The following is a 17,606-nucleotide window of genomic DNA, read 5'->3' on the forward strand; positions in this document are numbered from 1 at the left end:
TACCCTGTTTCATTGTACTAAAACATTGACGGCTTTTTCATTGTTCCAAAAACCAACCAAATATGCTCTAAAATGAAAGATATTAGTCTTAGGAAGCCATTTTTAGCATTTCAATACAGTTTTTTAACAGTTGAAAAAGTTTTCAACATAGACCAAATTGGTAAGGGGTAAGCTTTACCTTTTTTGTCAATATTGACGACTTTTTCAATGTTCCAAAAACGAACCAAATATGCTCTTAAATGAAAGATAGTCTTAGGAAGCCATTTTTAGCATTTTAAGATAGTTTTTAAACAATTGAATAAGTCGTAAAATTGACCAAATTGGTAATAAGACTTACCATTTGCCAAAATTGACGACTTTTCAAAATTTTCTAAAACTGTAAGACTAATATCTCTAAGACTAATATCTTTCATTTTAGAGCATAATTGGTTGGGTTTTGGAACACTGAAAAAGTCGTCAATTATGACCAAAATGGTAAGGCCTACCCCCTACCATTTTGGTCCATTTTGACAACTTTTTCAACTGTTCAAAAATTGTCTTAAAACGCTAAAAATGGCTTGCTATGACTAATATCTTTCATTTTAGAGCATATTTGCTTGGTTTTTGGAACATTGAAAAAGTCGTCAATTTTGACCAAAATGGTAAGGCTTACCCCTTACCCCTAGCATTTTGGTCAATTTTGACAACTTTTTCAACTATTCAAAAATTGTTTTAAAATGTTAAAAATGGCTTCCTAAGACTAATACTTTCATTTTAAAGCATATTTATTGGGTTTTGGAACACTGAAAAAGTCGTCAATTTTGACCAAAATGGTAAGGCCTACCCCCTACCATTTTGGTCTATTTTGACAACTTTTTCAACTGTTCAAAAATTGTCTTAAAACGCTAAAAATGGCTTGCTATGACTAATATCTTTCATTTTAGAGCATATTTGCTTGGTTTTTGGAACATTGAAAAAGTCGTCAATTTTGACCAAAATGGTAAGGCTTACCCCTAGCATTTTGGTCAATTTTGACAACTTTTTCAAATGTTCAAAAATTGTTTTAAAATGTTAAAAATGGCTTCCTAGGACTAATATCTTTCATTTTAGAACATGTTTGGTTGGTTTTTGGAAGATTGAAAAAGTCGTCAATTTTGACCAAAATGGTAAGGCTTATCCCTAACCATTTTGGTCCAATTTGACAATTTTTTTAACTGCTCAAAAATTGTCTTAAAATGCTGAAAATGGATTCCCAGGAATAATATCTTTCATTTTAGAGCATATTTAGCATGATTTAGTTGGTTTTTGGAACATTGAAAAAGTCGTCAATTTTTACCAAAATGAACCCCTTACCATTTTGATCAACTTTGACGACTTTTTCAACTGTTCAAAAACTGTCTTTAAAAAATAAAAATAGCTTCCTAGGACTAATATCTTTCATTTTAGAGCATATTTGGTTTGTTTTTGAAACATTGAAAAAGCTGTCAATTTTGACAATAAAGGTAAGGCTTACCCCTATCCATTTTGGTCCATTTTGACAACTTTTTCAAATGTTCAAAAACTGTATTAAAATGCTAAAAATAACTTCCTAAGTCTAATATCTTTCATTTTAGAGCATATTTGGTTGGTTTTTGGAACATTGAAAAAGGCGTCATTTTTTACCAAAATGGTAAGGCTTACCCCTAACCATTTTGGTCAATTTTGACGACTTTTCCAACTGTTCAAAAACTGTATTAAAATGCTAAAGATGGCTTCCTAAGACTAATGTCTTTCATTTTAGAACATATTTGATTGGTTTTTGGAACATTGAAAAAGTCGTCAACTTTGACCAAAAAGGTAAGGCTTATTGATAACATATTTGGTTGGTTTCTGTAACATTGAAAAAGTCGTCAATTTTAACCAAAATGGTAAGGCTTACCCCTAACCATTTTGGTCCATTTTGGCAACTTTTTCAACTGTTCAAAAATTGTTTTAAAAATGCTAAAAATGGCTTCCTAGGACTAATATCTTTCATTTTAGAGCATATTTGGTTAGTTTTTGGAACTTTGAAAAAGTCGTCAATTTTAACCAAAATGGTAAAGCTTACCCCTTACCATTTTGGCCAATTTTGGCAACTTTTTCAACTGTTCAAAAATCGTCTTGAAATAATAAAAATAACTTCCTTACACTAATATCTTTCATTTTAGAGCATATTTGGTTGGTTTTTGGAAGATTGAAAAAGTCGTCAATTTTGACAAAAAAGGTAAGGCTTACCCCCTAGCATTTTGGTCAATTTTGACAACTTTTTCAATTGTTCAAAAATTGTTTTAAAATGTTAAAAATGGCTTCCTAGGACTAATATCTTTCATTTTAAAACATGTTTAGTTGGTTTTTGAAAGATTGAAAAAGTGTCAATTTTGACCAAAATTGATAAGGCTTACCCCTAACCATTTTGGTCCAATTTGACAATTTTTTTAACTGTTCAAAAATTGTCTTAAAATGCTAAAAATGGATTCCTAGGACTAATATCTTTCATTTTAGAGCATATTTGGTTGGCTTTTGGAACCATTTTGACAACTTTTTCAAATGTTCAAAGAGTGCATTAAAATGCTAAAAATGGCTTCCTAAGATTAATACTTTCATTTTAGAGCATATTTGGTTGGTTTTTGGAACATTGAAAAAGTCGTAAATTTTGACTAAAATGGTAAGGCTTACCCCTAACCATTTTGGTCAATTTTGACGACTTTTTCAACTGTTCAAAAAGTGTCTTAAAATGCTAAAAATGGCTTTCTAGGACTAATATCTTTCATTTTAGAGCATATTTGGTTGGTTTTTGGAACATTGAAAAAGTCGTCAATTTTTACCAAAATGAACCCCTTACCATTTTGATCAACTTTGACGACTTTTTCAACTGTTCAAAAACTGTCTTTAAAAATAAAAATAGCTTCCTAGGACTAATATCTTTCATTTTAGAGCATATTTGGTTTGTTTTTGAAACATTGAAAAAGCTGTCAATTTTGACAATAAAGGTAAGGCTTACCCCTATCCATTTTGGTCCATTTTGACAACTTTTTCAAATGTTCAAAAACTGTATTAAAATGCTAAAAATAACTTCCTAAGTCTAATTCATTTTAGAGCATATTTGGTTGGTTTTTGGAACATTGAAAAAGGCGTCATTTTTTACCAAAATGGTAAGGCTTACCCCTAACCATTTTGGTCAATTTTGACGACTTTTCCAACTGTTCAAAAACTGTATTAAAATGCTAAAGATGGCTTCCTAAGACTAATGTCTTTCATTTTAGAACATATTTGGTTGGTTTTTGGAACATTGAAAAAGTCGTCAACTTTGACCAAAAAGGTAAGGCTTATTGATAACATATTTGGTTGGTTTCTGTAACATTGAAAAAGTCGTCAATTTTAACCAAAATGGTAAGGCTTACCCCTAACCATTTTGGTCCATTTTGGCAACTTTTTCAACTGTTCAAAAATTGTTTTAAAAATGCTAAAAATGGCTTCCTAGGACTAATATCTTTCATTTTAGAGCATATTTGGTTGGTTTTTGGAACTTGAAAAAGTCGTCAATTTTAACCAAAATGGTAAAGCTTACCCCTTACCATTTTGGCCAATTTTGGCAACTTTTTCAACTGTTCAAAAATCGTCTTGAAATAATAAAAATAACTTCCTTACACTAATATCTTTCATTTTAGAGCATATTTGGTTGGTTTTTGGAAGATTGAAAAAGTCGTCAATTTTGACAAAAAAGGTAAGGCTTACCCCCTAGCATTTTGGTCAATTTTGACAACTTTTTCAATTGTTCAAAAATTGTTTTAAAATGTTAAAAATGGCTTCCTAGGACTAATATCTTTCATTTTAAAACATGTTTAGTTGGTTTTTGAAAGATTGAAAAAGTGTCAATTTTGACCAAAATTGATAAGGCTTACCCCTAACCATTTTGGTCCAATTTGACAATTTTTTTAAAAATTGTCTTAAAATGCTAAAAATGGATTCCTAGGACTAATATCTTTCATTTTAGAGCATATTTGGTTGGCTTTTGGAACCATTTTGACAACTTTTTCAAATGTTCAAAGAGTGCATTAAAATGCTAAAAATGGCTTCCTAAGATTAATATCTTTCATTTTAGAGCATATTTGGTTGGTTTTTGGAACATTGAAAAAGTCGTAAATTTTGACTAAAATGGTAAGGCTTACCCCTAACCATTTTGGTCAATTTTGACGACTTTTTCAACTGTTCAAAAAGTGTCTTAAAATGCTAAAAATGGCTTTCTAGGACTAATATCTTTCATTTTAGAGCATATTTGGTTGGTTTTTGGAACATTGAAAAAGTCGTCAATTTTTACCAAAATGAACCCCTTACCATTTTGATCAACTTTGACGACTTTTTCAACTGTTCAAAAACTGTCTTTAAAAAATAAAAATAGCTTCCTAGGACTAATATCTTTCATTTTAGAGCATATTTGGTTTGTTTTTGAAACATTGAAAAAGCTGTCAATTTTGACAATAAAGGTAAGGCTTACCCCTATCCATTTTGGTCCATTTTGACAACTTTTTCAAATGTTCAAAAACTGTATTAAAATGCTAAAAATAACTTCCTAAGTCTAATATCTTTCATTTTAGAGCATATTTGGTTGGTTTTTGGAACATTGAAAAAGGCGTCATTTTTTACCAAAATGGTAAGGCTTACCCCTAACCATTTTGGTCAATTTTGACGACTTTTCCAACTGTTCAAAAACTGTATTAAAATGCTAAAGATGGCTTCCTAAGACTAATGTCTTTCATTTTAGAACATATTTGGTTGGTTTTTGGAACATTGAAAAAGTCGTCAACTTTGACCAAAAAGGTAGGCTTATTGATAACATATTTGGTTGGTTTCTGTAACATTGAAAAAGTCGTCAATTTTAACCAAAATGGTAAGGCTTACCCCTAACCATTTTGGTCCATTTTGGCAACTTTTTCAACTGTTCAAAAATTGTTTTAAAAATGCTAAAAATGGCTTCCTAGGACTAATATCTTTCATTTTAGAGCATATTTGGTTGGTTTTTGGAACTTTGAAAAAGTCGTCAATTTTAACCAAAATGGTAAAGCTTACCCCTTACCATTTTGGCCAATTTTGGCAACTTTTTCAACTGTTCAAAAATCGTCTTGAAATAATAAAAATAACTTCCTTACACTAATATCTTTCATTTTAGAGCATATTTGGTTGGTTTTTGGAAGATTGAAAAAGTCGTCAATTTTGACAAAAAAGGTAAGGCTTACCCCCTAGCATTTTGGTCAATTTTGACAACTTTTTCAATTGTTCAAAAATTGTTTTAAAATGTTAAAAATGGCTTCCTAGGACTAATATCTTTCATTTTAAAACATGTTTAGTTGGTTTTTGAAAGATTGAAAAAGTGTCAATTTTGACCAAAATTGATAAGGCTTACCCCTAACCATTTTGGTCCAATTTGACAATTTTTTTAACTGTTCAAAAATTGTCTTAAAATGCTAAAATGGATTCCTAGGACTAATATCTTTCATTTTAGAGCATATTTGGTTGGCTTTTGGAACCATTTTGACAACTTTTTCAAATGTTCAAAGAGTGCATTAAAATGCTAAAAATGGCTTCCTAAGATTAATATCTTTCATTTTAGAGCATATTTGGTTGGTTTTTGGAACATTGAAAAAGTCGTAAATTTTGACTAAAATGGTAAGGCTTACCCCTAACCATTTTGGTCAATTTTGACGACTTTTTCAACTGTTCAAAAAGTGTCTTAAAATGCTAAAAATGGCTTTCTAGGACTAATATCTTTCATTTTAGAGCATATTTGGTTGGTTTTTGGAACATTGAAAAAGTCGTCAATTTTTACCAAAATGAACCCCTTACCATTTTGATCAACTTTGACGACTTTTTCAACTGTTCAAAAACTGTCTTTAAAAAATAAAAATAGCTTCCTAGGACTAATATCTTTCATTTTAGAGCATATTTGGTTTGTTTTTGAAACATTGAAAAAGCTGTCAATTTTGACAATAAAGGTAAGGCTTACCCCTATCCATTTTGGTCCATTTTGACAACTTTTTCAAATGTTCAAAAACTGTATTAAAATGCTAAAAATAACTTCCTAAGTCTAATATCTTTCATTTTAGAGCATATTTGGTTGGTTTTTGGAACATTGAAAAAGGCGTCATTTTTTACCAAAATGGTAAGGCTTACCCCTAACCATTTTGGTCAATTTTGACGACTTTTCCAACTGTTCAAAAACTGTATTAAAATGCTAAAGATGGCTTCCTAAGACTAATGTCTTTCATTTTAGAACATATTTGGTTGGTTTTTGGAACATTGAAAAAGTCGTCAACTTTGACCAAAAAGGTAAGGCTTATTGATAACATATTTGGTTGGTTTCTGTAACATTGAAAAAGTCGTCAATTTTAACCAAAATGGTAAGGCTTACCCCTAACCATTTTGGTCCATTTTGGCAACTTTTTCAACTGTTCAAAAATTGTTTTAAAAATGCTAAAATGGCTTCCTAGGACTAATATCTTTCATTTTAGAGCATATTTGGTTGGTTTTTGGAACTTTGAAAAAGTCGTCAATTTTAACCAAAATGGTAAAGCTTACCCCTTACCATTTTGGCCAATTTTGGCAACTTTTTCAACTGTTCAAAAATCGTCTTGAAATAATAAAAATAACTTCCTTACACTAATATCTTTCATTTTAGAGCATATTTGGTTGGTTTTTGGAAGATTGAAAAAGTCGTCAATTTTGACAAAAAAGGTAAGGCTTACCCCCTAGCATTTTGGTCAATTTTGACAACTTTTTCAATTGTTCAAAAATTGTTTTAAAATGTTAAAAATGGCTTCCTAGGACTAATATCTTTCATTTTAAAATGTTTAGTTGGTTTTTGAAAGATTGAAAAAGTGTCAATTTTGACCAAAATTGATAAGGCTTACCCCTAACCATTTTGGTCCAATTTGACAATTTTTTTAACTGTTCAAAAATTGTCTTAAAATGCTAAAAATGGATTCCTAGGACTAATATCTTTCATTTTAGAGCATATTTGGTTGGTTTTTGGAACATTGAAAAAGGCGTCATTTTTACCAAAATGGTAAGGCTTACCCCTAACCATTTTGGTCAATTTTGACGACTTTTTCAATTGTTCAAAAACTGTATTAAAATGCTAAAGATGGCTGCCTAAGACTAATGTCTTTCATTTTAGAACATATTTGGTTTGTTTTTAGAACATTGAAAAAGTCGGCAATTTTGACCAAAATGGTAAGGCTTATTTATATACATATTTGGTTGGTTTTTGTAACATTGAAAAAGTCGTCAATTATGACCAAAATGGTAAGGCTTACCCCTAACCATTTTGGTCCATTTTGGCAACTTTTTCAACTGTTCAAAAATTGTCTTAAAATGCTAAAAATTGCTTCCTAGGACTAATATCTTTCATTTTAGAGCATATTTGGTTGGTTTAGAACATTGAAAAAGTCGTCAATATTGACAAAAAAGGTAAGGTTTACCCCTTAACATTTTTGTCAATTTTGACAGCTTTTTAAGGTGTTCAAAAATTGTTTAAAATGCTAAAAATAGCTTCCTAAGACTAATATCTTTCATTTAAGATCATATTTGGTTGGTTTTTGGAATATTGAAAAAGTCGTCAAAATTGACCAAAATGGTAAGGCTTACCCCTTACCCATTTTAGGGCATATTTGGTTGGTTTTTGGAACATTGAAAAAGTCGTCAATTTTGCCTTCAAGTCGTAAAGTGTACTATTTTATTTTTAGTATCAATACAAGACGCGGTGGCCAAGTGGTTAAGGCTACCGCCCTACTAGGTTGTGAGCGTAGGTTCGAATCCTCGAAGGGAGAAGTGCAATTTTTCCCTTCTAAATTGCTATTTAATTTTAAATTCTGCGAATAGGATTAAGTTAAAAAAAAAGAACAAAAGCGTTATATAAATGATGCCGTGGCGCAGTGGTTAAGGCTACGGCCTTCCAGGTTGAAAGCTTAGGTTCAAATCTTGCATTGGAAAGGTTCGATTTTCCCCACTAAAATTATTCTTTAATTTAAACTTCATCGAATAGGATTAGGTCAAATAAAGAACAATAGCTTTCGACAAATGATGCGGTGGTCTAGTGGTTAAGACGGTCGTTTCTCAATCCGAAGACAAAGGTATCAACTCCGGGCAATGCAAAAATATTAGCGTGAAAAATTTCGGTTTGGTTTGGAAGCTTTAAAAGCATTTAAAGACTCCTGGGCCTTTGGGAAAATACCGTAAATTGAAAAAAAATTGAAATAAAAAAAACTGAAATAAATTTCTCGCGTTCAAAAGTACCTGAAAATTGAGAAAAAGCACAAGTAAAAAGTTTTAAAATCATGTGTCTCCTAAAAAGGCTTAAAAGTTTAAAAATTTCCCGCTTTTAAAAAACTCATGTTTACTTACCTTACCATATTTTTTTTCACGAAAATTTGACAGGGTGATTTTCACGAGATTGAAAAAATTTACATTTTTTTACTTTTTTGAAATTCTCTTAGATATTTTTTTTATCAAGAAGTATTATGTCTTGGGCTACCTGTATCAAGCCAGACACAGGTAGCCCAAGACAGACACAGGTAGCCCAAGACATAATACTTCGTCTAAAAAAATTTTCGGAGAATTTTAAAAAAACTTTTTCAGGACGAAAATTTTTTTTTAGACGAAGTATTATGTCTTGGGCTACCTGTGTCTGTCTTGGGCTACCTGTGTCTGGCTTGATACAGGTAGCCCAAGACATAATACTTCTTGTTAAAAAAACATATCTAAGAGAATTTCAAAAAAGTGAAAAAATGTAAATTTTTTCAGTCTCGTGAAAATCACCCTGTCAAATTTTCGTGAAAAAAAATATGGTAAGGTAAGTAAACATGAGTTTTTTAAAAGCGGGAAATTTTTAAATTTTTAAGCCTTTTTAGGAGACACATGATTTTAAAACTTTTTTTACTTGTGCTTTTTTTCAATTTTCAGGTACTTTTGAACGCGAGAAATTTCTTTCAGTTTTTTTATTTCAAATTTTTTTCAATTTACGGTCTTTTCCCAAAGGCCCAGGAGTATTTAAATGCTTTTATAGCTTCCAAATCAAACCGAAATTTTTCACGCTAATTTTTCTGCATTGCCCGGAGTTGATACCTTTGTCCTCGGATTGAGAAACGACCGTCTTAACCACTAGATCACCGCATCATTTGCCGAAAGCTATTGTTCTTTATTTGACCTAATCCTTTTCGATGAAGTTCAATTTGACCACTTGCGTAATAGCTCTTCCCGCTATGCATGACGGTAGGAGTCTGTAGGTTGCTTTCGAACGAAATGGCTGTCGCACGAACGAGCGATTTCGTTTGGAAGGAAGCAAGGGCGATTTTTGGCTTTATTCAGCATGGATTGATAAAACTTTTGTGTGGAAAATAGCGAGGGTGTTTGGCAGTGCTCATTTAGAAAATTTCAAGAAATTCGGCGCATAAGTAGCGAAGAAATTTTGTTGTGAAGACGACCAGTTGTACGCACGCTTGCACAAAATTCGCTCGTGAAAACCTCATCGCATCAACAAAAACTGGTGAGTTAGCTTTTCTACTTGCGATCGGCTAATTTTTTTTTAAGAATAAGCTCAACCGATAGTTATTCTCATTGGATTTCAAGTTTATTTTGCTCCTATAGCTTCAAAAGTGCCATATTTTACTTCATGAAAATGGCGTACGTTAGCCAAAATTTTTGTTCGATTGTGTCATTGCCAGCCATAGCCATGAAAAAATGTTTTGAAGTAGTTTTGGCGCGAAAAGATCTGAATTTAAATTAGTTGCTTGTAAACAAAAGACGAAAATATAAAGTTAAAAGTGTTTTCTGTGGTTTTCTGCTGTCGTTTGTCCTCGAGTTGAAGTTTGCTTTGGTTCTTATCCTCCATTCTAGTTCAATAAATACTCGTGAGTTATAAAATAATATTTTAATAATAAATTAGGTAAATTTAGGGGTTTTTAAAATAGCGAAGTCTCGTATTTAAATTTTTAGATAGCACATAAATATTAGATAGAATTATTTTGATTTAAAAACTAATAGGTAGATATAAATTGAAGTAGGACAATATAATAATAATTTAAATAGTATAATGGAGGGTGAAGCAAGCACTTCACATGAGGCAAACAATGCTGCTACAGAATTGAAAAGGTGGACAAGGGACTTACATGGCCTCCCAGCATTTAGTTATGAGTTACTTATTAAGCATTGTGGAATTGAACATTCTGGTGCTGGTGCTCAAAAACACAAGAAACTAGGTTATCAATTGTTTAAAGATAAATATGTTGGCCAAGTTCAGGTTAAAAAAAATGTCACGAAAGGCAACATGGTGTGTTTCCTAGTTAAAGGCTGTGTAAATGCTGCTATGAAAAACAATGTATACACTGTATATGTTCACCTAAATGAAGCTAATGGGGAGGTTGTGCACACTAACTGTACTTGTACAGCAGGAAAAGGTGGGCAGTGCAAACATGTTGTTGCTCTGCTATTTCAAATAATCGAGTATAAACAATTAGACATGACAGAAATCCCTGATACACCCACTTGTACAGAATTACTACAGCAATGGCATGTACCAAGGAAAGATGAATCTGATAAGCCTGTTCTTTATGAGAACATTCCATTCAAAAAGGCCACATATGAGAAAGACATTGGTAAAAAGAGGAAAAATAATCAGCAAGCCCCAATTGTACATAAGAGTAACATAACCCTATTCCACAATTTGCACAGAATGTTACAAAACCTGAAGTACAAAAGTTGGCTAATTCTTTAATAGATATTAATGAAAAAAGCTATTTGGGGAATTTGTTAATGTCGAATGACTGTGAGCCATACCCTTTCCAAAGCATACATGTAGATATACCATCTAAAAAGAGACACACTGAGTCAATGCAACTTGAGATTAATGACCCTAATGTTCGTGACAAAATTTTAAAAAACCTACAACCGACAACAAATGAGGAAACTGTTAATTGGCAATATGAAAACATAAAAATTTTACATTCATCTGTCAAAATATCATATGAAGAAATACTTGAGATTGAACGAAACACTAGGGAACAATCATCAGAAGATCGGTGGTTTGAGGAACGCGGAAAACGATTAACCTCTTCAAATTTTGGCCCAGTAGTTAAGCGAAGGCAGCAAAGGTACCCAAAAACAATCATGTCAAACATAAAATCTAGTCGGTCTAAGTGTCCAAAGCAGTGCCAATGGGGGAAAGACAAGGAGTGTGAGGCTATCAGGGAATATGCGAAAACTAAAAAAAAGCAAGGAAACATTGATGTGTGTGCACATTGTGGTTTTGTCGTAAATTCACAATTTCCATGGTTGGGTGCCAGTCCTGATTTTTTAGTTTGCGATGGTGCAGAAAATAACTCATTTGGTATTGGGGAGGTGAAATGCCCTTTCTCCAAAAGGGATATGAGTGTTGATGAAGCATGCAAAGACAAAAACTTTTGTTTACAAAAACTTGATGGGAAAATCCAGTTAAAAAAATCGCACAATTATTTTTACCAAATTCAAGGGTGTATGGCTGTGCTGAAAGTTAGTTGGTGTGATTTTGTTGTTTTTACAAATGTTGACCTATACATTGAAAGGGTATATTTTGACAATGATTTTTGGTGTAAAATTGTTCCAGAACTAAGCAATTTCTATGCTGAATATATGTTACCAGAATTGTAATAAACAGCATTATATAATTTGTGCATTAGGCTCATAATAGAACTAACTTAACAGTTTAAGATTGCTTATCTTTAATTATTGACGGTAAAAACAATGTTAAATAGGAGCAAACACTCCAAATTTGTTCCAAGTTTTCAGCCAATGTCAATGGAATAATGGAATGTGCAAGATTCGATAATTTTTAACTCTGGCTATTGCACGCTCAACATGAACTCTGACCGATGCAATTTTGCGTGTTTTAACTTCGTCTTCTGCCGATAATTGAGGCTGTCCGTTAAGAAAAGGTGGAATATTTAACAAAACTCCGCTTGGAAGATCAGTCTCAATATCAAACCCCCTATCTGCCATTATTTCATCTCCAGGCTCAACAAGACTTAGAATGCCACAGTCATTGGTAATTTTTTTGTCACTTGTGCGCCCAGCATACAAACAAGAAACAAAACTTGGGTATCCACTCGGTGAAATACCAATCAGGCCTTTTGCAGTGTTGTGGTGCTTGTAGCTAGAGAATGTGACTGATTGACTCCTGCATGACGAAGGCATTTCAATAAATATTTCTGTGCAATCAATGATCACTCTGGTTTTTGGATAGGCTTGTTGAAAGCAGGGGGGCATGTTTTCGTCAATAAATTTGCGACTGGGCCAAATTGGTAGGGAACGAAGGCGGTGGTGTAAAAAAATTATCCAGGTTTTAAAAATGCGAGACACATGGCTAGCTGATATATTAAACCGGTGTGCAATATCTTGTAGAAGTAACCCCAAACGTAACCTTACAAGAACAAGAAATAATTCTTGTTCTGGTGACAAGGATCTCGGTTTGCCACATTTGCTTTGAGACTCTGAAGTTACAGGGGTACTGTGTGTGCCAAAGTACATAAGGTGTTCACAAGCGGGTGAGAGGTAATCATAAAACGCTTTAAAACACGAGTAATTGGGAAAGCCAGTGTAGAACCTGAAGTCACTGTCACTGCCTATAAATCTTTCAATGCGAAATAAACCACATTTCAAATTTTCAATGTCTTTGTCGAATTTTGCTTGCATAGTTGTTTTCTGAGCCTCAAGCAGAGTTATTTTATCTTGTAGTTGATTTATAGTGCCTTGAATGGCCTCAGTGTTATTATCATTGTGATCTATTTCTGGTATTTCCTCAATGGTTGAGGTTTCAATAATAGGTGGAACAACTGGTACTCTCATAGCTGGGCTCTTTCTTGGTTTACTTGTTGTGTGTGTAGTAAATACTGTTGGAATAGTGTTGCTGTAAGACTTTTTGCCGCCCACAAAATGCATTGAACATACACGGTGACTATGACCAGGATCCCTAACACCTTTCCTTTTCAACAATTGTACCCATTTTTTCTTTAGTTCAGGATTTTTTGGTATTTTGTGAAATGATAACTCTGGATTTTGTCTGTTATTACTTTGACATTGTGGTATACAACAATAAGTTTTCCATATTCGAGTGCCTCCAGTAGTTTCAGCATTGTTTGCCTCATGTGAAGTGCTTGCTTCACCCTCCATTATACTATTTAAATTATTATTATATTGTCCTACTTCAATTTATATCTACCTATTAGTTTTTAAATCAAAATAATTCTATCTAATATTTATGTGCTATCTAAAAATTTAAATACGAGACTTCGCTATTTTAAAAACCCCTAAATTTACCTAATTTATTATTAAAATATTATTTTATAACTCACGAGTATTTATTGAACTAGAATGGAGGATAAGAACCAAAGCAAACTTCAACTCGAGGACAAACGACAGCAGAAAACCACAGAAAACACTTTTAACTTTATATTTTCGTCTTTTGTTTACAAGCAACTAATTTAAATTCAGATCTTTTCGCGCCAAAACTACTTCAAAACATTTTTTCATGGCTATGGCTGGCAATGACACAATCGAACAAAAATTTTGGCTAACGTACGCCATTTTCATGAAGTAAAATATGGCACTTTTGAAGCTATAGGAGCAAAATAAACTTGAAATCCAATGAGAATAACTATCGGTTGAGCTTATTCTTAAAAAAAAATTAGCCGATCGCAAGTAGAAAAGCTAACTCACCAGTTTTTGTTGATGCGATGAGGTTTTCACGAGCGAATTTTGTGCAAGCGTGCGTACAACTGGTCGTCTTCACAACAAAATTTCTTCGCTACTTATGCGCCGAATTTCTTGAAATTTTCTAAATGAGCACTGCCAAACACCCTCGCTATTTTCCACACAAAAGTTTTATCAATCCATGCTGAATAAAGCCAAAAATCGCCCTTGCTTCCTTCCAAACGAAATCGCTCGTTCGTGCGACAGCCATTTCGTTCGAAAGCAACCTACAGACTCCTACCGTCATGCATAGCGGGAAGAGCTATTACGCAAGTGGTCAAATTGAACTTCATCGAATAGGATTAGGTCAAATAAAGAACAATAGCTTTCGACAAATGATGCGGTGGTCTAGTGGTTAAGACGGTCGTTTCTCAATCCGAAGACAAAGGTATCAACTCCGGGCAATGCAAAAATATTAGCGTGAAAAATTTCGGTTTGGTTTGGAAGCTTTAAAAGCATTTAAAGACTCCTGGGCCTTTGGGAAAATACCGTAAATTGAAAAAAAATTGAAATAAAAAAAACTGAAATAAATTTCTCGCGTTCAAAAGTACCTGAAAATTGAGAAAAAGCACAAGTAAAAAAGTTTTAAAATCATGTGTCTCCTAAAAAGGCTTAAAAGTTTAAAAATTTCCCGCTTTTAAAAAACTCATGTTTACTTACCTTACCATATTTTTTTTCACGAAAATTTGACAGGGTGATTTTCACGAGATTGAAAAAATTTACATTTTTTTACTTTTTTGAAATTCTCTTAGATATTTTTTTTTATCAAGAAGTATTATGTCTTGGGCTACCTGTGTCAAGCCAGACACAGGTAGCCCAAGACAGACACAGGTAGCCCAAGACATAATACTTCGTCTAAAAAAATTTTCGGAGAATTTTGAAAAAAAACTTTTTGAGGACGAAAATTTTTTTTTAGATGAAGTATTATGTCTTGGGCTACCTGTGTCTGTCTTGGGCTACCTGTGTCTGGCTTGACACAGGTAGCCCAAGACATAATACTTCTTGATAAAAAAAAATATCTAAGAGAATTTCAAAAAAGTAAAAAAATGTAAATTTTTTCAATCTCGTGAAAATCACCCTGTCAAATTTTCGTGAAAAAAAATATGGTAAGGTAAGTAAACATGAGTTTTTTAAAAGCGGGAAATTTTTAAACTTTTAAGCCTTTTTAGGAGACACATGATTTTAAAACTTTTTTACTTGTGCTTTTTCTCAATTTTCAGGTACTTTTGAACGCGAGAAATTTATTTCAGTTTTTTTTATTTCAATTTTTTTTCAATTTACGGTATTTTCCCAAAGGCCCAGGAGTCTTTAAATGCTTTTAAAGCTTCCAAACCAAACCGAAATTTTTCACGCTAATATTTTTGCATTGCCCGGAGTTGATACCTTTGTCTTCGGATTGAGAAACGACCGTCTTAACCACTAGACCACCGCATCATTTGTCGAAAGCTATTGTTCTTTATTTGACCTAATCCTATTCGATGAAGTTTAAATTAAAGAATAATTTTAGTGGGGAAAATCGAACCTTTCCAATGCAAGATTTGAACCTAAGCTTTCAACCTGGAAGGCCGTAGCCTTAACCACTGCGCCACGGCATCATTTATATAACGCTTTTGTTCTTTTTTTTTAACTTAATCCTATTCGCAGAATTTAAAATTAAATAGCAATTTAGAAGGGAAAAATTGCACTTCTCCCTTCGAGGATTCGAACCTACGCTCACAACCTAGTAGGGCGGTAGCCTTAACCACTTGGCCACCGCGTCTTGTATTGATACTAAAAATAAAATAGTACACTTTAGGACTTGAAGGCAAAATTGACGACTTTTTCAATGTTCCAAAAACCAACCAAATATGCCCTAAAATGGGTAAGGGGTAAGCCTTACCATTTTGGTCAATTTTGACGACTTTTTCAATATTCCAAAAACCAACCAAATATGATCTTAAATGAAAGATATTAGTCTTAGGAAGCTATTTTTAGCATTTTAAGACAATTTTTGAACACCTTAAAAAGCTGTCAAAATTGACAAAAATGTTAAGGGGTAAACCTTACCTTTTTTTGTCAATATTGACGACTTTTTCAATGTTCTAAACCAACCAAATATGCTCTAAAATGAAAGATATTAGTCCTAGGAAGCAATTTTTAGCATTTTAAGACAATTTTTGAACAGTTGAAAAAGTTGCCAAAATGGACCAAAATGGTTAGGGGTAAGCCTTACCATTTTGGTCATAATTGACGACTTTTTCAATGTTACAAAAACCAACCAAATATGTATATAAATAAGCCTTACCATTTTGGTCAAAATTGCCGACTTTTTCAATGTTCCAAAAACAAACCAAATATGTTCTAAAATGAAAGACATTAGTCTTAGGCAGCCATCTTTAGCATTTTAATACAGTTTTTGAACAATTGAAAAAGTCGTCAAAATTGACCAAAATGGTTAGGGGTAAGCCTTACCATTTTGGTAAAAATGACGCCTTTTTCAATGTTCCAAAAACCAACCAAATATGCTCTAAAATGAAAGATATTAGTCCTAGAAAGCCATTTTTAGCATTTTAAGACACTTTTTGAACAGTTGAAAAAGTCGTCAAAATTGACCAAAATGGTTAGGGGTAAGCCTTACCATTTTAGTCAAAATTTACGACTTTTTCAATGTTCCAAAAACCAACCAAATATGCTCTAAAATGAAAGATATTAATCTTAGGAAGCCATTTTTAGCATTTTAATACACTCTTTGAACATTTGAAAAAGTTGTCAAAATGGTTCCAAAAGCCAACGAAATATGCTCTAAAATGAAAGATATTAGTCCTAGGAATCCATTTTTAGCATTTTAAGACAATTTTTGAACAGTTAAAAAAATTGTCAAATTGGACCAAAATGGTTAGGGGTAAGCCTTATCAATTTTGGTCAAAATTGACACTTTTTCAATCTTTCAAAAACCAACTAAACATGTTTTAAAATGAAAGATATTAGTCCTAGGAAGCCATTTTTAACATTTTAAAACAATTTTTGAACATTTGAAAAAGTTGTCAAAATTGACCAAAATGCTAGGGGTAAGCCTTACCATTTTGGTCAAAATTGACGACTTTTTCAATGTTCCAAAAACCAAGCAAATATGCTCTAAAATGAAAGATATTAGTCATAGCAAGCCATTTTTAGCGTTTTAAGACAATTTTTGAACAGTTGAAAAAGTCGTCAAAATTGACCAAAATGGTTAGGGGTAAGCCTTACCATTTTGGTCAAAACTAACGACTTTCTCAATGTTCCAAAAACCAACTAAATATGCTGAAAAACCAAACAGATTAGTCCTAGAAAACATTTAAAGACATTTTTAGCATAAGTAATTTAGCTTGTAGGTACACCACGTAAGTATTTAATGCTGCAACTGAAGCTTTCGGTCCGTTAACCCGGGCCTTCATACACAATAATGTGTATTGAGGTAATTGCACTGATGAAGGCCCGGGTAAACAGACCGAAAGCTTTGCAGTATTAAATACTTACGAGGTGTACCTACAAGCTAAATTACTTATCGATTGTCACCATGCAAACATACAACAATATTATTTTTAGGATTTTAACACAGTTTCAAAACATTTTGAAAAGTAGTCAATTTTCGCAAAAATAATAAGAAGCAAGGCGTTATACTATTTTGGTCAAAAATGACGACTATTTCGAATCGAAATTTTCGATGTTTCCAAAACCAACCAAATGTGCTCAAAAACCAAAGAGATTAGTCTTAAGAAGCCATATTTAGTATGTTAATTAACTGCACAGTTTTAGAAAATTTTAAAAAGTTGTCAATTTTCGCAAAAATGGTAAAGGGGGAAAGCCTTACCATTTTG

This window comes from Dendronephthya gigantea, unplaced genomic scaffold (assembly GCF_004324835.1).
Source record: "Dendronephthya gigantea isolate DGI-Jeju-01 unplaced genomic scaffold, DenGig_1.0 000067F, whole genome shotgun sequence".
NCBI classification, from domain to species: Eukaryota; Metazoa; Cnidaria; class Anthozoa; order Malacalcyonacea; family Nephtheidae; genus Dendronephthya; species Dendronephthya gigantea.